Source organism: Hermetia illucens, chromosome 4 (assembly GCF_905115235.1).
Source record: "Hermetia illucens chromosome 4, iHerIll2.2.curated.20191125, whole genome shotgun sequence".
Taxonomy (NCBI): domain Eukaryota; kingdom Metazoa; phylum Arthropoda; class Insecta; order Diptera; family Stratiomyidae; genus Hermetia; species Hermetia illucens.
Window position 1 is genome coordinate 13,673,844 of NC_051852.1, and position 23,474 is coordinate 13,697,317.

The window sequence follows — 23,474 nt, forward strand, 5'->3', positions numbered from 1 at the left end:
GGAGGATTAGAGCCGGAACACCAAACTGAGAACGCACTGGTCAACAGTCGCAAATTGAACGAAATTCTACCTCTTCATGTGGAGCAGCATGTGATAGAGTCCAAGCCTATCATCAAATATCTCGGTGTTAACCTGGATCATCAATTGAACTACAAGGAACACTTAAACTATGCGGGTGACATAGCAGGGAATGTTGTAGTTGCGTCAACTGGCATGATAACCGATATTTGAGGCCCCAAACCACCGAGGAGGCTATTGCTAGCTAGAATGTGTTCAACCATTTTCCTGCATGCAACATCAGTTTTGCCAAATGCTCTTAATATTCAGGCGGAGAGGAGATAATTATCTTCAGTATATCATCTGAGCGCGTTAAGAGTCGCTAGCGTATGCCGAACAACGTCAGACGAAGCAGCTTTCGTAGTCCCAGAAAAGATGCCCATTGATATTTTGGCTGAGAAGATTATACAACTGGAAAGCACGCAGTCATCATAATGCCGCAGATCGACGACAGGAAGAGAGAATGCCCACAATCAGAGTAGTGGGTAGGAAGGTAGGGATAACTCCCACAAGGGGAGGTAGATACACAGGATGATTCCAAATATCCAGCTTTGCATTATGGATTGAAATGGAGATGTCGACTATCATTGGACTCAGTTTCTGACTGAAGGCACAAATTGCACTGGCGGTCATCGCGACGGACGCCACCAAATTTGACCACCCGTTGGCCGGTCTGGATAAGGAGTCCGTTGCACTCGCCGGCAACATGCTGAACGAGTGCTCCTACGCGCGGCTGAAGGACCAGCCCATCAGGCGCCTGTCAGTCAGTGAGACAGACAAGCTGAATCATTTTCTGACAGATTTACCGCTTGGCAACTACATACCAAGCCAGCTGGGTGAGGACAAGGTTGAGGAGGTCCCAAATTCCTTGGGGTGTCAGCGACTGCTGGAGGACACGAAGGCCAACTTAGCGTGGAACAATGGCGGTCCTCTTGAGGTGTTGGCCGCGCCTGCAGATAAGATGCCGAAATGCTGCACACTCCGTGGTTTCGAAGGTCTCTTTTGCGGACGTAGCGGAACTTCGGGGACGAGTGGCTGCGCCTACGACCAAAGCAATCTCAGTCTTGTTCAACGGCCATCTCAATAAACGGGCGTTCGGATATCAATGCACCGCGGTCCACAGCGAACCCCGGCGTGTACTGGTACCACCGCAGGTTTGCGTATCAAGCCACGAAATGCACCACCCCATGGACTTTTAATGCGACTCCTAGGAGGCGCGGTGACGTCTACAATAACACGTCTTCTTAGAGTATACGACCCCTTTAGTAGGTGCTATTTTCTGGTAGACACAGGCACGGAAGTCTCGGTTCTCCGCGTCTCTAGACTTGATAAACTATTTCCACAGCAATGGCAACATACGACCAGACGGTCTTCAGGGAAAATTTCAACTTGCTCTAACAACAACGCCCTTTCTATCATTTTGGAGGACATTGCCGATCCACGCATTCGCGCACTTCTCCAAAAATGCCGCAACATTACTACTGAATGTAATCTCTCTCAACCAGTTTAGCATGATATTCAGTACAACATCAAGACTACTGGTTCCTTGATCTTTTCGAAGGTGCGTCCTCTACCACCCCAAGAGCTCACTGTTGCGCAGAAAGATTTTGAGCAACTACTTACGCAGGGTATATGCAGACCTTTCAACAGTGGTTGGTGTTATCTCCACTCTATTTGGTCCTCAAGGCCAATGGTGAAAGGCGGCTTTATAGAGATTGTAGACACCTGAATGCTCAAATAATTTCTGACCGGTAATCCATTCCCCTCATCCAAGAATTTGCGCATTATTTGGCAAACTGTCTTATTCTTTTCGGCAATGAATCTCGCCAAGGCCTACCATCAAATCCTTACAGTTCGTGAAGATATTTCAAAGACAGTAATTTGCACACCTTTTGGACTTTTCGAATTCACACGAATAAAGTTTGGTCTGTACAATGTAGCGCAAACCTTCCAGGGATGCATCCACTCTCTACTACGAAACTTGGACTTCTGTTTCGTACACTTGGAGTGTTCTGGGCGGTTCTTCCACCGGATCCGAGTATTTCGAACTTCTCGAGGGTGTTTTTAAACACCTCAACGTTGACAAATTATAAATTTCTCCAACGCCAGGTGAAATTTCTAAGCCATTCCAGCACCACTGGCGGCGTTCAACGCGATTGCGATCTTTCCGCTGCCAAAGACGGTCAACGACCTTAAAAGGTTCTTGGGCATGGTTAACTTCCACCGTCGTTTCCTGCCCAAAACCGCACACCACCAGGCATTACTTAATGCCTTAATGTGTGTTCTTAAGACCTACGATTCACCAGAGGTTGTGTAGTTTCCAGAAACCACTAAACAATAGCTGGTAAACGCTACTCTTTTGGCGTTCCCCTAACAAGATGCACCTTTGACCGTGTTCGTCGATGCCTCAGGCACATCAATAGGCGCTGCTCTCCACCAAAGTGTGAATCAAACCTACAACCGTTGAGTCTCTTCTCCACCCCGCTCAACGGAATTATAGCGCCTATGATCGTGAATTATTAACCGCGTATCTGAGTATTAAGCGCTTCCGATATTCCCTTGAAGGCAGGCCGTTCACGTCGTTCACAAACCATAAACCTCTGATTTTTATCTGATCTGACAAATCGTCCCCTCGTCGACTTCGAGACTTAGCTTATATCAGCCAGTTCACATTGGGAATTCAACATGTGTTCGGTAAAGACAACTTAGTCGCTGTACGCTTTGTCCCGTATCTGCGGGATCAACCTGCAATTGGGCTCAGAATACAAGTTCAAGGAGTTCCCTATGTTTGGTTTGCAATCCTCTATCTAATGCGAGATCTCTGAAAAGGGACCCAGGCCATATATTCCGGCCCCTCTTTGCAAGGAAATGTTTTGCTCGGTGTACGATCTTGCACACCCTGATATTCGGACAACGAATCAGTTAGTCTCCAGCAAGTATTTGTGGCCGTCAATCAACAAGGACGTAAACTCTTCGGCGAGAGAGTGCATCGCACGTCAAAAGTATCAAGTCGCTAGACATGGTCCTAAGACTCTATACACTTCGACATTATGGGCCTTTTGCGAGACTCACACGGCTACAAGTATTGCCTCAGGATCATTGACGGGTTTACACGGTACCCTGAGGCAGTACCTCTCAGGGACTTAACAGCACAGTCATGTGCTAAGGCCCTCCATCGAAAGTGGATTCCGCGCTTTGGTGTTTCCGCGCCATCATCACAGACCAGGGAATGCTTCCGAGATTCAAACGTCAACGGAGAACTGCATACCATCCGCAGTCCAATGGGATCCTAGAACGTTGGAATCGGACCCTGATGGCAACCATTAAGGGGCGCGACGAGTGGTCCTGATCCCAGGTCCTGCCTTTCGTTCTGCTTGGTCTTCGTGCAGTCGCCCGCGAAGAGTTTGCTGCCAGTTCTGCTGAGCTGGTGCAAGGTGGGGAACCTTCCGACTCGCTGGCGACGTGATCCTCGACAAGATACCAGATTGTTGCGCCTACTGCAAGGCGCTGTTCCCAAATTAAAGCCACCTCCACAATCTCTTCTACACCCCTGTTTTTGTAAACACGTTCTCACGTGGTCATTGCTGCCACCATACGAGGTCCTCGAGTGTGGGGAGCATTCGTTCAGCCTGATCAAGCCCAAGACGATCTCAACAGGCTGCAGCTCTTCTTCCAGGAAGCAAGCAGCACTCGAACGAAGCGAGAGGTGAGTAGCCTCGCCACGGGTTCTCTCGCCGAAACCTGTAGGCTTTAGCTGGGGACGGAGTGCTGTTGAGGAGCGATACCGAGTGCAACCTGCCAAGCGGCCGATTGGAAAGAGCAGGGCTACTACTAAAAAGTTAATAAATTTATCAACTACGATCATTCCACAAATGCTCGAATTTCAAGAAGTGTGGAATGCAGTTAGTGACACCATAAGCTGTATTCAGGAGGAGGTTCGAAGGTTAGAGGGCTTACAAAAAAGCGGCAGCGAGGGAACAATTCCTGCCATAAGAATAAGCCGGTAGGACTTTAACCCGTCCCACGATGTAATGTCACTAAATAGTTTCATGAGGCATAGCGGGTAGGGAGGAGTGGTTTTAATGGGTTAAAGTCCCAAACTATGGGTTTTGATGCTTTCCACCTCTATAAAAAAACAGACAGATAGACAGTAAACTGACCTGATAAGGTTTTGTTGGACCCGCAATTAAAATTGTACGAGCTCCGCTATTTTCCATTTTTCTCTAAATTTAATTGAAATTTCCGGGCTCGGAGTTATTTTGGCGCCAGATAGAGATCCCCCCTTTTTCGCCAGGCTCGGGGGTGGCAATTGAATGATGAATTTCATTAATTTTCTCTTCTCATCGCATTTTGAGAGAAGCCAAGTCATTCCTGCACCCGGTCATCCACTGATTACAAAGCGATCAACTGACCAGTTTGATAACTACCCTCATATTGACCAACTTGATTACTACCCTCTTATCGGTCTTATCAGTCAAAAGTCGAGTAAAGCGTTCAGCGTGTTATGACTATGATAAGCTGATATATGGCAGGAAAATCCATCTTGATCTCATTTAATTGTAGGCACTATGTATGTGCATATGTGTTTCGACGTATAGAATCACAGATAACGTGATATCACTTTATTCGATATGAAAAATCGGTTTATTTGCCGGTAGATAAGCGGGACAGAAAGTAGTTTCTGCCTTAAGGAAGGCTTAGGGAACTCAGCCACCTCGAAGTCGTCTTGATTCTATTTTGGGGCGCATTTTTCATGTGGGGCTGTTCCCATATATCGTAAATAATTGCTTCGATGCCATTCAAGATTATTCGTTAAAATAACGTTTATTTATGGTTGGCAAAGTATATCAAGTAAGCAAACAAGGAATATAGATGGGCAATCATTACAACTGCAAATGATAACGTGTTTCGCAACTTTTCTACCAAATTGCAGCCAATAATGTTTCATGCAATAATTACGAAATTAGTGCATATCAAACAGAATTATTGGAGATGATTACACATAGGGGTCCGGATAATTTCTGAATTATTGCAATTATATTATTTTCTAGGACGGATGTTTGCCTTATGGATTCAGTGATTTATTTATTTATAATCTAAAATCTTTTCCAGATTGTGTATGTCGGAAGCGAAGACACAACAAAAGTATAGACTTTCTTTTATGGCTATACAAACTGATTTCCGACCTTGGCTTTCGGAAGATCTGCCTCCGTTTGTCATGATCCTGCGACTGCAATTTTTAATCTGGAAAACCTAGCAACCCTTGACTTGCTTTGTCAATTAAATCTTCTCATCTTTTTCTACGCTTTCTAGGTTCTTCGTATCCTGTTTGTACTCCCGCTTTCAAAAGGAGCCTGGAAATCTTAAACCCCATGCGTACTAGCAGTCAACCGCCCAGCTGGTTAGCTGTGACTACAGCCGGTTTTTAAGGTTTTGTTGAAAACGAAACCGTATTAAAATCTGTTTAGTGTCTCTCTGCCTTTTACTTCCTGTAAGATTCAAAGGCTAACATAGGCTCCCGCCAGACGGACGCCTACCCACTAAAGTCACCTTCTTCTCCTTCCACTCTCTCCGCGGAACTCCCTTATAGTATAACGTCAGGGGGATGGATCAGAATTTATCGTGAACTTGCTCACTCGTTCCTTTTTCCGACTGACTTCCTCCTATCTAAGCTTCCATCACTTTTTGACTGCAGTCCATATCTCCATCGACTTCAACATGTTTTCTAGAGTGAAGTGGTTCCCAATTTCAGCTTCTAATGCGGCTCTTTTAACTGCGAACCACGGGCATTGTTCTGTGTCCTCTGCGATGTCCGGGCATATTGTGCCCAAATCGGTAAAGATATACTCAATAACCTCCGTATCCGCTCAAAACTTGTGTTAAGTCGAAACTTACTTTGCAGTGGTGTCACTCGTTCCATCCCCGAATATACCATATGATTCTGTGCGTCCATCAGCCTTTCTCTGACTAGTCCCACCTTTCCTGCCACTCGGCGACAGTTTCACTCCGCGCGGAATGCCGCGAACCTGTAGAAGGTTCTCCGATGAGATAGATTCGATCATAAGAGCGTTCTCCTCCTCTCGTCAGAATGTCAATTGGGATCATCTCTGCCATCACGCAGGCCATGTTAGGAGTCCAGTTAAGTGATATGCAGCTTCCATTTTTCTCCTATTTACGTCCTTTTCTAGTGTATCTGCCCACCCTGGAGCTATAGTAGATCGAGCTGATCACCTTGGAAACAAGGAGGCGACGGGTCAGCCATGGGCCTCTATATCGGTAACATTCTCGCCAGCAATGTTCCGGTGTTATATGCCCTAGTTACTGCGCTCTACAATTTTCAATTTGAAATTTAGCCTTTAGTCGCTCATTACCCTAAATACTCGATCGCAAGCTGGGAATGTATTATCTGTGTCGCTGTGTTTGATCTTCATAGACGTACACTGCCTTTGCTCAGTGGTAAATACCGCTTCCGTCTGCGAGCGATAGGCCTGCATTCTCCACCCGGGACTTTTGGTCGTAAACTGTTTGATTGGCCTTAATCCCAACTTCTTCGAGGAGGCGTGCAGCAACCGTCAACCAAATTGTGGCCACGCTGGTAGAGAGATCTAACGTCAGCCCTCGTTATACATAATTATCCATAAGAGTGGTACTAGGGCGGACCTTTGTGGAACTCCGCATGTTGTTTGGTATGACTTAACTCCTTCATCTGAATTGCAACACTAAAGCCTATCAATTAAAAAGTCGCCAATAATTCGCACCAGGTACTTCAGCCCTAGGTTAGCCGCCTTCTCAGGGGCCGTCAGAGACCTTTAACGGGTCGCTTACGATACGGAGTGTGACGACCCGAGGTGCCCGGGTAAGTAATTCTGAACCTCTAGCAGACAGTATACGTGCGCCCTAGGTAGAAGCCTCGAGAAAGCTTCCCGATGAAGAGCGAACCAGATCCAGTTTACAAACTGGTGTTCCGCCAACGGCCAGAATTACTGCTTGAGGCGCTCAACGCTTGCTTGAAGAGGGGCATTTTCCCTTGTCGCTGGAAAGTGGCCAGACTCACGCTAATCGGCAAAGGTAAAGGAGACCCGGAGCGTCCGTCTGCATACCGACCGCTGTGTATGCTTGACACAGCCGGGAAAGTGCTTGAGAATCTCATCAGGAGTAGACTCACTGAAGCGATCCGCTGGGGACGAGTTCAGAACAGGGAGATCCACAGTGGATGCTATTATGGAGGTCGTAGATGCCGTTCATCGAGCCGAGGCACACAGCCGCCAATTTCGACGAATATTGCTCCTCATAACACATGATGTCGGAAATGCCTTCCATTCAGTAAAATGGACAGATTAGAAAACTCATTCCACGTGCCAAGCTATCTCTTGCGGGATATTGAGGGATTATGTGAAAGACCGCTCCCTACTCTATGAGACACTAGAGGGGCAGAGGAGGATGGAAATCACGTCGGGAGCAGCACAGGAATAAATCCTTGGGGCGGACCTCTGGAACGCTTCCAATGATAGTCTGCTGAGACTCGATATGCCCGAAGAGTCGCGCCTGGTCGATTATGCAAACGATTTTGCGGCACCTGTGGCGACGGGTAAGCGTATGGATAACTGTTCACGGTTTTAACCTTGCGCTGGAAAAAACCGAAGTAGTTACCTTGACCATAAAGAGAATCTTGTCCCCACGTCCCATATCGATAGGCGAGTTGACTGTAGAGTCTAAGGCTTAGTTCCTGAAGGGCTACATATCAACCCCAGAGAGAGATAAGTTAGCTGCGAGAAGACTGTGCATTAGCTTATCTGCAGTCTACTGTTTGGTCCCTTCTGATGAATCCACATCCACATTCACGAGATATTTTGCAACAACAATTAATCCTCTTTGCTGCCCTTTCCGTTGTGGAGTTGGGATCCTCAGAGGACCGTTTCGGTTTGCTCTTAGCCGCACATGTCCCGGAAGATCCTTTCCGTACAACCATGGCATAAGGAATATAAGGGGATTTGCCAGATGGCAGTATGGCCAAAGCAGTTTTTGCCCAAAGGTAAATAGTTCCCTGTGGGTAAGACTTTAGCTTGAACAGGTGACGCCGACTAGAGTCTCGGATCAGCAACGCTGACAAAAGGGTTGGGTCCCAATTGGAATGGCTCCTAATCTAAATTGAGACTCAGTTTTTCTATCGATGAGCCCAGGGTTGCCACTTCATGCAGGTTTGGATTGCCATGATCGAAGTTTTTACCACAATTAGCTACCATGGCCGGTAAAAGTAAGTCGGCTTCGGCAAAGCCCCATTTGACCGAGATAAGGCTATTTGAATCTGGGGGTTGCCTGAAACGCCGAGTTCACCGTTCTTGAACACGTCTTAACCCTTGTGTCCATTCAGCTCTCGACACGGAAATCAAACCTCGGCTTGGCTTAGCTTCAGGTTTCGGCTCTGGTTGCTTACCGAGCTCCCATATCAAGAATCGTAATCGTCAAAGGAGCTAACACAATACATGATAGCTAACTGGAGATTGTAATTTCACGACCCCTTATCAAAGAAGTTCATCAATTGGCTGGCATGAAGTACCTCGGATATTATTCTACTAGCTTCAGGCGGTATTAGCGGTTCGGATAATTTTCCGGCGAGTTTATTGTGTCTCCCAAACGGCTTCGGCTCTCTAATTCTCCTATATTTTCTTCAAAGTATTCAAATTCTGCGCTATTTTCAACTAATGCCTAAAGTCTGAATATCTTACAGACGACAATAATCTTTTTCGTTTTTTACTTCGAAACTATTCCATTATTTACTTATCTATTAAATATCTATCTTACTTTATATCTTTTAATGTCAGGGGAAGCCCCTTTATAGTGTTTACCGTAGTGTATGCATAGTACTTACTTTCTTGGAAATTGTTTTTTCTCCGAAATTCTGTTCTCCTCCAGTTTCCATTTATTTCATTTATAGACTTACGCGGGGCTTTTCTTTGTTTTGAAATAGATGATGATACTCCACTGACATTCATTCACACACATCTGTATTTGTATCTTCAAACGTTATGAGAAAATTTGGCTAGAATTTTCTTGGAACCGAAACCTGTAAAATGTTACCGACTAATGTATGATAACTGATGAAAAACGAAGCCAGCTCTATATTTTTGGTTCTAGGGGTTTGTCAGATTGGGTAGTTTTTGCGAGTTTTTGAGCGTCCCCCACCACTCAAAAAACACTTATCGCAACAAGCGAAATTATCAGGTATAAAGCCCTCTTTTTTCTCTTTTTAGAAAATTTGGGCATATTTTCAACAGAATGAAGGAAGACTCGGCTTAACACGTTAACACATCAACTTCAAGTAACCTCTAGGAGAACTTATAATAGATTCCAATATCAGATCTGACCTAGCTGATTCTTATGATGAGGAGGTTCACAGGCCGGAGAAAGATGACCACATGATTGTAATTAAAGATGCTACGGTATCCTAAAACTTGAGCGGTTGCAGTTGGTTTTCTCGCTGGTAGCCCTCTTTCCAGAGACGGACCCGGTACACCTAGAAGATCTTGCAAGTTCTATTGCAGAATCGGGAATTAAACTCTAACGCTTCCATTTTTGTTTGTTTTCCTTTTTATTCCTCTATTTATCAATCATCAGATTCATATCGCAGCACTCAAAGAAACAAACTGAAAAAGAGGCTTCCGGATGGAATCCTCTGGTGAAACCCTAGAGGCTCAGACGCACTTTCCCGGTTTAAAATCTCCCGGCCCAGACAGCATAATACCAGTCATGCTATAGAAGTAACAAGAAAGAGTAGTACCGTGGTATGTCAAGATTTACCGGAGCTGTATCTATTTGGGGTGCGTACCACAATCTTGAAGACACGCACACGTCGTTTTCATACAGAAAACGGACAGGCGCGGCTATGAGTCCGCGATGGACTTTAAGCCAATTAGCTTCACCTCTTTCGTGTTGAAGAGCCTAGAACGCGTGCTGGACATCCACTTAAGGACCGTTTATAGAGAGAATGCCTTTCTCTAAGTCTCACTATGCCTACCTCAAAGTTAAATTCACAGAAACCACTCCCTACGAGGTAATTGGCACTGTTGAGCGGTCACTACAGTACAAGCAGTATACCCTGACTGCCTTCTTGGATGTGGAGAGAACATTCAAAAATGTTAGTACCATCGCCATCAATGGATGAAATACTACACCCTAGGACAGGAGTGAGCTGAAGGTGGGAACGTATCCCGACAACTTGGTGATATTGGTGTTAGGTATGTTCCTCTCCATTATGAGTAATATCATGGAAAGAGCTTTGGGAAAGGTGCGCCTGTAGGCTGCAAGATGCCGACTCGGCATCAATCCTGCCAAAACGAAACTGACGCTATTCACCACCAAGTCAAAGGTACCCGAATTCCACCTCATGCGGCTAAATAAGCAAGGATGGGCCAATGCAAAGTAGTGTAATCCTGGATGCGAAACTAAATGGAGATTGAACATAGAACTGGAGGTTAAGAAGGTCTGTATAAGCTTCTATGCCTGGGAGAGGGTCTTCGCAAGAAAATGGGGTCTCCGGCCAAGAATGGTTCTCTGAATATTCACAGCCATGTTGCGTTCCATCCCAACATATGGTTCTATTGTATGGTGCTAGGCGCAGAGCAAAAAGTATAATAGAACGACATCTAATAGGTTTTAAAACACCGCGTGTGCATGTGCTACCCGGTAGATGCTCTCAATGTGCTCCTGCACCTCCTTCCATAGATCTCCACAATTAATATGCTGTAGCGTGCAATGCCATGAGTCCGCTGCTGGACAGGAAATCCCTATGGGCATAGTAACATCCTAGATGAAGTACCTCCCTATGTGGAGTTGCCAAATTTCCTATCAGGCGCGTCCCTTCGTGCGGATAAGGGAAAGCTCGGCGGATGTGTTTTGGGCATGCGCAGGCCGGGTAGGTGGGGACAAAAGGCCTGCCCGTGGATAAAAATTGACTATGGAAAGGATACCCGGAAACAAAACCAAAGATGGAGAAACAGAAGGGAAATAAAGTTACTTTACAGGGCTTCCGAAACCCAGTATCGGCGCTTTTTAGCAGTGGGCAAGCGGGTTCTCGGCTATCGATATCCAACGACCGCAGTGCTTCAGTAGTGAGAACCTTGACTATTGTGGAATCTAATATTGCAAGCATATGGAAGGCACTGGAACTGGCTTCATCGACAGACCCGTTCAGAAGAAGTTTGATTCTTAGCAGATCCCTCTTCCCCCACACGGGCACAAGTCCCCGCGATCACTACCCCCAGTGCGAAGTGTGCATCGGGAGTGTTCGATGGGGAAGAATCCTTGGAATCACTCGAGCGATTTTTTAGGCAACGATCAGACACAAGCTGCTTTAACTGCCCTGGGTAAAAAAATCATGGAGCTGTTTGAATTCATAAAGCAGCGCAGGAATATTCACCAAAATATAAGGACCACGATAAGAGGAGACAAGCTGTCGAACGAAAAAGTGAAGCGAGCGACTTTAGTAACGCCTGCTCAGAATACGGAAGGGGAGAAACCGGAGAAGAGGCTGCACGAAAGGCAGAACGATTCAACAGGCCAGCAAACTCCGAAAAGAAACGATTGGAGGAAGATAAAACCGGAGGTAATTATCATTTCTAAACGAGGTGAAAGGTCATATGATGGCAATCAGAGAAAAGTGAAGGCAGACTTCGAATTCACCAACTTGGAAGGCAATGTCAGCCGCATTAGATAGGACCAGAAAGGGAATCTATCATCAGTCAAACAGCAAAGATAGCATTCAAACTGTTAGCCGCAGGGAGAGTAAGAATAGACTGGGTTATGTGTCAGCTTAGGGAGCAGGTTGTTCTGAAACGATGCTTAGATGCCTTTGCTTCGGTCACATTGCGAACGCAGGCACCAGTCCAAATGACAGGTCGAAAAAAATGCAGGAGATGCAGAGTGGAGGACCATATCATCTAGAACCTCGGAGTTGACCCAAATTGCTTACTCTTCTCGGCTGGACGGCGAAAGTTTTTGAAGAGGACACGTTTTCCGCGGTGCTCAAAACCGAAAAGGCCACCCAAATCACTCGACGTGTGACGAAAGCATACGACGCTACTATCCCCAGAAGGCGATTGCTCTCCAGTAGGCAACCCAACTATTGTTGGAACAACGAAATCGAGCTGGTTTAAACAGCTGTGTGGCCATGCCGTTAGTGAGGCCTGCAGAGATTACTGTAGATGACCTATCCGCGCCTCATGAAACAGAATGCCACCATTCTTTTCCCTCACCACGAAAATAGGAGAAGACAAACGGTTGACTATCTAAAGGAGGGCATATACCCTCCAGTAACTGTGGAGGAGATGCGGGAAATATGTAGTAGAATCGGTGACAACAAGGCCCCAGATTTGGATGGCATCCCGGACCGAGCTTTGAAACTGGCAGTAAAAACTAGGCCCACCTTTTTAACCCACACCTTCGAGGCGCGCCTAAAAGAAAGAATATTCCCTGTCCACTGGAAAAGAGAAAAGTTGATGTTACTTCTCAAACGAAGCAGGTCACTTGGAGCCTCCACATCATATCATCCTATCTGCCTGCTAGATGCAATGGAAAAGATGATGGCGAGAGTCATATACAACAAACACCTACCCATCGTCGAAAACAGCAATGGCTTGTCGGAGTGTCAGTTTGGTTTCCGACATGCCCAGTCTACGGTGGATGCAAAAGGTATGATATTGAACCGGGCAAAAACGTACTAGTTTCTGCCGGTTGGCGGTGGATGTCAGAAATGAATTCAACTCGGCCAATTGGAACAGAATCGAACAGCCATTGCCGGACATAGATGTAACCGAATATTTAGCGAATCTGATTGAAAATTACCTCTCAGGGAGGACTTTCTGGTACGCAACGGATGAGGGCCCGAAAGAGTACTTTGTCACAGCCGAGGTACCACAGGGGTCGGTACTGAGTCCCTTGTTGTGGAATATCATATATAATGGGGTTGCTCTTCCCATCTCAGAGGGGACTGTGATAGTCAGCTTTGCAGATGACCTAGGTGCGGTTGTTTGCAGTGCTTTTGGAACCACATCAGATGAGGCAGTATTGGTGGTGGCGGACATGATTCCTGTCGACATTCTGGCAAAAGAAATGATTGAACGTAGTAATGGGATGAGTCTACGAAGGGTTGGTGGACACACAGGTTCGCTCCCAACAAACACTAGGGTGTGGCTTGAGCGGAAACATGGGGAGACCAACTACCACATTACCCAGTTCCTCACGGGACACGGTGATTGCTCCTGGCAATAACTGCACCGCTGGAAGATTCTCCTAATTGTCCTAGATACGGTGGCATACCGAAGGCTCCAGAGCATGTGATGTTTCACTGCCCAAGGCTACGACAAAAAATTCTTCACTGGGTGACCAGAAATGGTGTGTAGAGTCGGCGCGGGGGATACACACTAACCTATAGGGGACCATACTGCCTGACTCGGCATACTCCACAATTCGCATTGCCGAAACTGCGGAAACCTTCATTTCCCAGCTGTAGCTAGAGTTAGGTTACAGGCACTTGGTAAACCATTTTTTGAGGACCTCAGGGAGATCTCTAGTTACAAGGTGGGAGAGCTACTCTCCTTTGAGATTGCTAAGGGCGGTTTGAGAATCTACCACATAAAGACTTCCTCCTAATGAGAAATATCTGAAATATATTCATTCAAACTGATAAAAGTCTCAAACATTTAAGTCTTACTCATCAGAAAGAGTTTAATTAAAATTACCCTCTAAACACAAGATGAATTAAATTCTACTGATATGTCGGTATGTGCTGGAAATAAACACAAAACAAAGTAAACTGTTGACACAGTTGTTGGGTTTTTTTGATAAGACCAACTGTGAATATCTCAGCATCTAGTCACTGAAACCCTCTAGACTGTGGTCTAGAGTTTCACAAATATACTTAGGGAACTACACGTATGTACATATATTGTTACTTGCACTGACTCGGCACATGAGATCTTTTAAAAGAAAATGTTCAATTTTCTTCATAACCTTTGCCCACTAACGAAAAGGGTAAAATTACGCGACTTCTGCTCTCTTCGTTGCTTCGTGTAAAAGAATATGACACAATGTCGAATCCGCAATTTTTTTGTGATTATGGATACAATGTGCTGATTTAGTGCTGGTAATCGTAATACGCGAAGAATATTTCTTTGATATCGCAGATAGGAAAATATCAAGGTATTTAAGGTAAGACGTTTTCATAGAACTCTACTCTGAAAAGATCGTGTTTCTGTATCTATCCAAAACATATAAATCAATTATCTGCAATGTCACGCAACATATCACGGGAATTAAGCCAGAGAACACCCTTCTTTTGGGCATAAAAGATAAGATACCTAGGAGGAGACCAGCGGCTTTAAAATCTCACTCGATCAGGGCAGTTTATCAAGGTCTAGTCAAATTGATGAGTTATCTGAAATGGTTCCACTCAGTGTTTTATCTTGATTAAAATCGAGATAGATTGTCTCAAGAACGCTCTCAAGTTCAATTTTCAAAAGGTGCCCCGGGCGGCAATAGCAGGTTTTCCACGATATCACGCGTTTCCGCCGTCATGACGTGAAAATCTAAGCCGTAGGCGGGCTTTCAAACTGGCCAAATTTTCATTAAAAACAGAATGACTCTTGCACGACTGAATATGACTGAGATATCCGGCAAAGACCCATAGATATGGGACAAATATTGTCAGAAGGTTAGATGGAAAGATGGAAGAAGGCGTAAGGTTCGCAACAAATGTCACAATTGAGGCTGGCTTCGAAAAGTGCTAATCTAGACCTTTCATTTGACACCCAACATGGCTATATTCGGTGAATGATGCCCACCCCTCTTTTGTATATATGAGGACACCTCCCCCCTTACACTCAACGTAGAAAGATGTAACTTACTAGATGTGTAGCCATTCACAGTCCCCACCTTCTCATCGAATTTCGTGTCAATCACTATAGACGTTTCTGAGAAAAGGGTGTGTGACAGCCACACGGACCTATGAGGAGTTGCCAGATCCCCATCAGACGAGACTCCATTTGGCAGATAGGGCCATACCTAATGATGTGTAAAGATGTATTTCCTCCTGGGGGGAGAATGCCGCAGTCCATGCCCAAAAACAGATCTACATACAATGTAAGGATCTCGCTGTGCGAAGTAAAGGAGAGTCAGGATAACCGGCATTTTGCCCGGAATTTGGGAAGGGGCCGACTGCAATGAGCGAATTATGTTTATTCAAACCACCACAGTGGCATATGGGTCACTGATTCGACTAGCGGAGCGCCAATATAGGTTTGCGGTCAACAGGTTATACAATGCACTGCGAGTCGCCTGACTCGACAGTGACTTTATGTGGATGAAAATAAGTGGTGTATGCATATACAGCTGCTATTCACCACCAAGTTTGACATTTTCTGAATTCGTGGAAATGCTTGATAATCTTTTTCTCGACGCAAAGGAATGAAATCCAAAGGTGATTACTGGTGATTTCAATGGTTAGACCCTTGACTGCGGTAACAGAGTATCAAATGCAAAGCGGCGCAGTTTATTAGAAGATTTCGCGCAGTTGGATATAGGTTTGGCTAACAAAGGTATTGTAAATACCTTCGAAGAAAATGTCCTGATGACCACTAACTGTGATGTCTTCCAGTACTTTCCACTGTTAGACCGCTGACACTAAGGACTCCGTAGCAAAAGTTACGTCAGGGATAGTTTCCTCGCAACCAAGACGTCGGAATGTCGGAGTGCTACCAGTGTCTAGGACTATAAATCCTGTCCTGGCACCCATCTCCAGAATCTGTGTGCCTCGAGAATCTGGTTGAGGCATACCCCATTCGAGATTGTCAGGCATTTAAATCTCCCCAGACTATAATTCTCCCTTGCCTGTGTCTAATCTCGTCCTCCAAGGTGGTGAGCTTATTCTGAAAAGCTTGCATAGATTCGTTCCGTGTAAGGTAAACACTGAAAAATGTCACTTCCTCACAATGAACCCAAGCGGCCATGGGCTCGCACTCACAAGTTCATCGTTTCTCTCACCCAAATGACAGCAGTTCTAGATATATCGCCATACCACGATGGTGATTTCCTATCTTGATACTGTTCGTTAAGAAACAACAAGTCAGCTCTTCTTTCTTGTACCATCCGCCCCATCAGGTTGTGGGCAATTACACTCCTATGCATGTGGGCCATGAGGCTTAACTTTTCACTTTCACCTCTTCTTTCTGCAGAGCTGCAAAGAACACAGCCTTTTGTCAATTTACAAGCCTTTGCTTTATAACCGGCTTCGCCACAGTTGTGACACAATGTGCCTTGCCACTGGCAAGCCCTTGCTATATGTCCGTATGCCCAGCACTTGAAACAACGGCTTGGAACTGCCCTTCGCCTTATTCTGCAAATAATTTCATAATTGGCTCGCTGTCTTTTCAGGGACAGCGACAATGGCCAATTTTTTATCTCTGGACAAACGTAATTCCCACATTAAAGGTGTCCATATCCTTTTCATCGCCTCGTCCACCTCTTCCGTTCGAGCCCGCCGGATAGAATTGACAAATACTCCAGTCTCATCTGGTTTCGGGTTGTTGTGGAGTCCCGAAGAACTTCCGCGAAAGATCTCCCTTCGCTCGACTTGATGAGAATGGCCTCTGACCGTGGTTTGCCCCTTCTCTTTTTCTTTCGTGCTGATGTTGCCGTCAAAGTAGACTTTGCTAGAGTTGAGCCATTGCTATCCCTATTCAACTTAAGTTGTTGTTGCTGGATTATCTCCTTTTTTACCACCTCGCGTAATTCTTCTTGTTGCGTCCTCGTTGGGAGATTCACGATGCTTTCTCCTCACCTTCTTTTGTCAATTATTTGTTTCCCCTCTGGCGGACTCGGGATACGTTTTGTGCAATTAGGGGCTGCACTACTGATGTGCTTTTTCCTCAACTCCTCTTCGGCTATCTTTCAGGAGTTTCGCTGGTGTGCAATAAGGTCCAGCAGTTCTTCCACCTCCATTATGCCATTTTTGACATCCATAGAGATGTTTTGCTGGACGATGGTAGCAGCCTTCATTTTCCGTAGGGCCACCCACCACTTTTTGAGTAGCCTCTCTTCGTCTACCCTTGTTTTTCGGATGAAGTCCATCCTCTCCGTAGAGATGACTGGCATTTCCGCCTGATTGGGAAGTTCATCACCGTTTTTTTCTAACAAACGGGTGTCCCGCAGCTCGGGGTTTGCCATCTTTTCTCGCGGCCTTTTTTCCGAACTCGAATTCAATGGCCTCTCTCCTTTTTGGCCTGGAAGACTCTTGCCTTTACGGTGTCATTACCTTTCTCACTTTCAGTCATCTTTACCGTTGGCGCAGTCGCCTTTCTACTTCGCGTTTTTTACAAAGGCACTTATAGTGGAATCTCCCCTTCTGAAAATTTGGATTATAGCCGGTTGTGTCGTCATGTTCGTTGTTGCTGTTTTTGTTGTTGGTGTTGTTGTCATTTTAATTTGGGTCCCAATTGCAAGCCGCTATCTCCGCCTTAAATGATCCCCGTGATTGTCTATGCGAGTAGGGATATCACGCGTGGGTTAACACAAACCCTTATGGGAGTTTGTGTTCAGAGCCAGGATCAGGGGCTAGTTAGAAGTCCATCTCAACTAAGCCTATACTACCAGCTTAATGGTGTCGTAGCTTTGAACGTACTTGCAGCACTGCTAAGGTTATTATCGGGACAGAGGCGGCTATATCATTAACCTCAAAAACGTTTCCACAAAAGCCACTTTGGTGTACTAAGGTAACGGAATGCCACAGCTGTTCCTCAGTTCTTGAGATACACTCAGTGTTCCAATTGTGTTTATAATCAGATTCATGGAATAAACCCCAAAATTTATTTGAAAACTTTTAACAAAACAAACTTATCGGTCGCTAGCTTCTCTGTTCATTTTCTTGTTTTTCCTACCTCTGGTTTCGAGCCGTCTGGAAAATGTGAACCGAATCCCACTAATCTTTCACCTCTTCCTGAAGTTATCTCTCAATAAAATCTCGGGATTTCATTCCACTTCCTTCACTTCCAAGTGTGATTTCTCGGGGTCAAAATCCTGCTCCTCGTTTTGTCGGCACAAGTGCCAAATCACACTCACCTCTAGCAAGTCCGAAATCGGAACCTTCTTCAACAAGCCAAAAATGATCTCCTCTACTCATCAGCTGTCTCTCGATCAGCCGGTCCCGCTAAACATGGCCTTGAACTTCTAGAGTTCATGTTGCCAGCAACGTACGCACTAGCGTTGACGGATAAGGCAGATCAGAGTTTTTAGGCACCAGTGGACAAGATTGATCGACAGATTTGGAGTGAAACCCAGTCCATTCTCAATGATCGTAGCAAACTGTGAAAGAGCTAACTTTTACTCGATTTGGACCTGTGCATCCTTGCACAGGTGTGACCCAAGGCGGGAGGCATGAAGAGGCATGTATTGTGGAGCCTAATTAGTAGAAGGAGGGACCCTAATTTAGGGGAGAAGTTAATGATGGCAGATATCACATATTGTACAGGCTAATTACTGTTGATTGTCTTAATCTAGACTAAGCAAAGAAAAATAATGAAAGGTGATCTACACTCGCGGGGGATTGACTGCCGGAACATTGGCCTTGCTCGGTTAGCCTCTGTGAAAGTCCGGGGAGGAGCTTTGATAAAAGGAGGAGGTGAAGGAGGGAGAGGAGGCGTGATGGTTGAGAGGAGAATTACTGTGCAAGAGGAGAGCTCGCCCAGACACGTTGTACTTCTGCTCGCGTAACAATGCAGTGCGCTTAGCGAGATTTTTTACCAGCGGGTTAGGGTGGGACAGCCACTTTTTCAGTCTGACGCGCGAGAGCGTGATCATGTGCGGAATTATGGGGCAAACCCCAGAAGGGCCGTACAGGAGAGAGTTTTTGTGAAATTTGAAGTTTGGCCTTCTGTATTTGGCCGTGCATTTCCAGAGTGTCGTCCTTTCAAAGAGTTGGAGAGCTTCTGCTACGTTCGGTGACATGGAAGTCCAAGCTGGGAAACCGTAGGTCAGGATTCGACGAATAAGAATTTTGTATAAAAGGATTTTGGTGGCAGGGAACAGGGCCCGGGATAAGAGGCGGCTTTTTAAGGCAGCTGGGTCCTTAGAGGCATTGGCAATAGCAGATCTGACGTGAGGGTTGGATTTAAGTTTGTTGTTGTGGTAGATTCCCAGGTATTTAATGTTTGGTTTCGGCTTGAGCGTGTGGTTGTCAATACGTAAATCCAGGTTTTTTTGCTTTCTGGCACTGCACGCCAGTGGCACTTCCCACTGAGGTTTCTGAAGCAAATAAGCGGAGACTTAAGGGAATTAACGGTGTGGGCCCACTGGTTGAGAATAACGATGACCTTATTGGTTAGGAGATTGAGAGAGAGGCTAGTGAGGGCCTGAGACCACTCGCATATAGAATGGTGTCATTAGCTAAGAGGATCCTTCCTGACGCGGGGGGATCATTGTCGTTGGGGAAAAGGGAGGGCGAAGGGCTGCCTAAGTTTGCGTTTGCGTGGTGGATAAGGTTATGGAAGGGAGGGGAATATCGTGGAGGAAGATATTAAAAAGTTTGGAACCTAGATTGGATCCCTGAGGGACTCCTGAGTTTACCGGGAAGTCGATGGAGCGAAGTCCATCGAAGCACACGTGGCAAGTTCTGGTTTAGATTAACTCTCCAAGGATTCTGAATAAGGGGAGGGGACTGAATTAGTTTGTAGAGCAAGCCCTCTTTCCAAACTGAATCAAATGTCTTTTCGAGGTCTAAGGCGCAGGCTACGATGCAATGCCTATTTTCCAGGTGATTGAGGAGGTCTTGCCTGCTCGGTGAATCTGAAGTTTTCGAAGCCGAATTGATTAAGTGTAATGATAGGGGAGCAGCGTCTAGTGAGGTGACTTAGTAGGATATGTTTGAAGATTTTTCCAATATTGGAAAGAAGAGAGATAGACCTCATATTTTTGATATCGCCCGAGCACCCCTTTCCAAGATACTGGGAAGTGGCCATTGTTCAGACAGTTGTTGAAGAGGATGGCGAAACGTTCACTTATAGTAGGCGCACACTTCCGCAGAACAAAGTTGGAGATGCCGTCGGAGCCCGAAGATTTTTTATTGTTTGACGCGGAGATTGCAAGTTCGACTTCTTCTAGGGAGGTAAAGAAGGAGGCGAATGGGCCTGTTCTGACTATATCGGCCGAGCATCTGGGGAAAAAGGAGCAAAGGTAAGACCCTTCCAAGCTCAACCTTTTATCGCTGACAGTAGTGGCGACCACCGAGTTCCAGATGGAGTCCGCTGGCGATTTAGCTCTGAATAAGTGGCTGAAATAATCTACGCAGGCGGATATTTTTTCCTCAGGGGAGTGACACTGGAGGTTACGTATTTTTATCGTGGTTGACCTTAATAGAAAATTTTTTTCCTCCAGCCAATCGATTAATTGTTGATAAAACTTGTGGGCCAGGTTTGAGGGATTTGAGGAGTTTCTTGTAAGATGCATTTAGTTCGGGCCGAATAGCTCAATTGATTTTGATGGACAGGTCTTTGATGATCTCGGAGAGGAGATGATAGTCAGTGTTGCATCTGTTCCGTAACCGGAGAACTAATCGTTTTCTGCGCTGCAGTAGTTTGTTTCTATCGCGGACTAAGAGGAGGGTTGAGGGGGAAAGACATCCGTATTTGTAGTAACCAGGCTCTCTAACTGGAGCGTGTTTGTCCATTGTAGTTTCGCAGGGAGGGTCCAGCGCACTTGTTAAGTCGCGCTGGAAATCGTCCCAGTTTGTCAGATTGAAGGATCTGCATTTATGCGGATGGTGGAGTGAAGGAAGAATTTGCTGTAGATGTAGAGAGAGGCTGAGAATATGATGGTCGGGGTGGGCTGCGAGAGAGGAGCAGCTAGTGATCTAGGAAAGAAGACCCACTAGGGAAGGATGGCACTCCCGCGAAATTCTTCCGCCCTTAGAAAGGAAATGTACCGCAATTGTCATCCATGATTAGCAGAGATATGGGTTCAAAAGTCACAAGATTGATTGGTTTGCGCTTATAAAATTGAAATTTTAGCATTTTCCAATTTTTATCATATTCGAGCCATGAATATGATAAAAATTTGTCATTTTGCCATAAAAAATTCTATTGAAATTATTGAGGAAATTGTCTTCTTTGAGTGATCGGAACAATCAACTCCGTTACATCAAGCAAAATAATGGGTGGAAACATGTCAATCCAATCTTTATGATAGCGATTAATCTATCAAAATTCAAGACAATTGCTACTACGAAAACAAAAACACCAAGTGATTATCGGCCGTAATCAGCCACGGCTATAAAATCGCAAATCCACACTTGAATAGGAAGAATAAGGTATATCCCGATGAATCTTTGCCAATAGCTTTTATTATTCCCGCTAATATCTTAAGTTCTATTAAGACTCCACAAATCAAGCCCCAACACTTTTATTAATTTATTCCATCTATCATGGAAATTTCAGTTCGAACACAACACTCCATTCAAAGGATTAAAAATATATATAATCTCCCGGGCGATAACATACAAACGCCTAAAAAACGCACATCGAGGAAATGATAAGACTTCCAACTCGCACTCATATTTTTTAATGATAATAATTATAATAAGCCCCGAGCTCTCGTTGAATAAAAAAAAATATCTAAAGATTATGGCCCGCAACTTGTAAATAGCCGCCATTTCCACATGTACTGCGCATTTTTTTAATATTCTCATATTTTGCTTGTGAAGTCGTCGACTTGGAAAAGTTATGGGTTTATGGCTGTTTTCTATATTATTCCCATTCTTAAATGATAAGTCAAGACACTTTTGATAAGAAAATATAACCCCTCTTGTACCATTATCAAATTCGAGTGGTAAATATTTTAGTAGAGATTACATTGTTCAATATTATCTGCAAAAGTTTGAATGCATTTATTCACTGTTTCTGGGAAAAGATGGAAATTATGCATGTGGTAATGCGCACGTAATATGTATCTTTTCTAAGATATGTACGGAACCGGTTGAAAATTGCGCTTTAACTTTTAAGATCGAATTGGAAATTCCGATAAATTCAATTTGAAAGTTACCTCTATTGCGTCACTACCACCGCGAGACCTTGTGGTAATCAAACTTGCCCAGAAGTATGCTGATGATATCAGAATACTCATGGGAAAATTCCTGCAAACCCTGTCAGAATACGTTAACAAGCTCTACGCTTAGATTACGAGATTACGATAAACTTTAACAAAGTTGGCCTCCAGGCCTGTACTCTGAAGCTGGATGAATTTGAGCTCCCATTTCTTTTTAGGGTACAATCTGGAAGTATCTGGAAGCGATACTGGATGCGACAATCAATTGGAACACGAGATGAACAAAAGCAAGCACCCACTCTTTGCCACAAGCAAGGTCATAATACCGTGTATGCCAAGCAATGGTGACACCAGTGTTGTTCTACTACTAACCATCTTCCTGTCATCAGAGAACTAGCCTGAAACCTCTCTGTTAACGTTGTATGCCTCTTCGAATTTGCATGAAATCATTGACGAATCCCATCAGCAGTCCTCTTCTGTACGCTTGTAGATGACTTTTCGTTCCTTAGCAAAGATGCGAATCGGAATTACTCCCGCGACAATACGATAGGCAGACACCAGCAAAAAACTTCCCGTCCCTGCGTCCCTGCAGAACGGGCTACGTTGCACTCATGAGAAGACGACCTCATGTAATTTCCAGCTGCAGCCTTGTCCACTACTGCTTTTATTTGCTTCGAGCTGACGGGCAATGCAAAGCACTTGTAGGGTCCCTGGATTTGCGGTATGTCCAACATTTCATTCACCTTGTCCAGTGACAATCTGATGAGAGAATGCATTTGCCAATATGCAGCATTCTTTCTTTTTCTCAATTTAGTACCCCTTTGCATCTCTAATATACACCATCCAATTTTCTAAGTCTCATCCCGACATTTTCAAATTTTCCTTTGCTTACAAAATTCAACCCCATGTACCTTCCCCCAAAACTCCATTTTCATTTAAATATTTCAAATTTTAACATTGGTTCTCATCACGGAATGATCATTCATCCTTTTCACTGGTTTGCTCATGCTGCGTATTTTTAGGTGCATATCCAATGTTTGCTTTTGACTGGGGCGAACGGGAATTTGTTTTTTTAATGGAAAAGACTCAAAGCAGTTTGGTCCCAACGACGTCGAATTGCAAATTCGAGGTCGCAGTAAACCAAAGCATTATTATCGGAATCTGGAACAGCTGAACAAATTATGCCGGCTATCAGCTAAGAAAGGTGGACCGGTAGTGAGTTGAATCGGCGAGCATTGTTACGATTGTCAAGGAAAATGGACGTTTACCCTAAAAAGACGAACGTGTAGCGTGATTAAATTGAGTGGTTAAATCTGGCAGTGATAGGACACGTG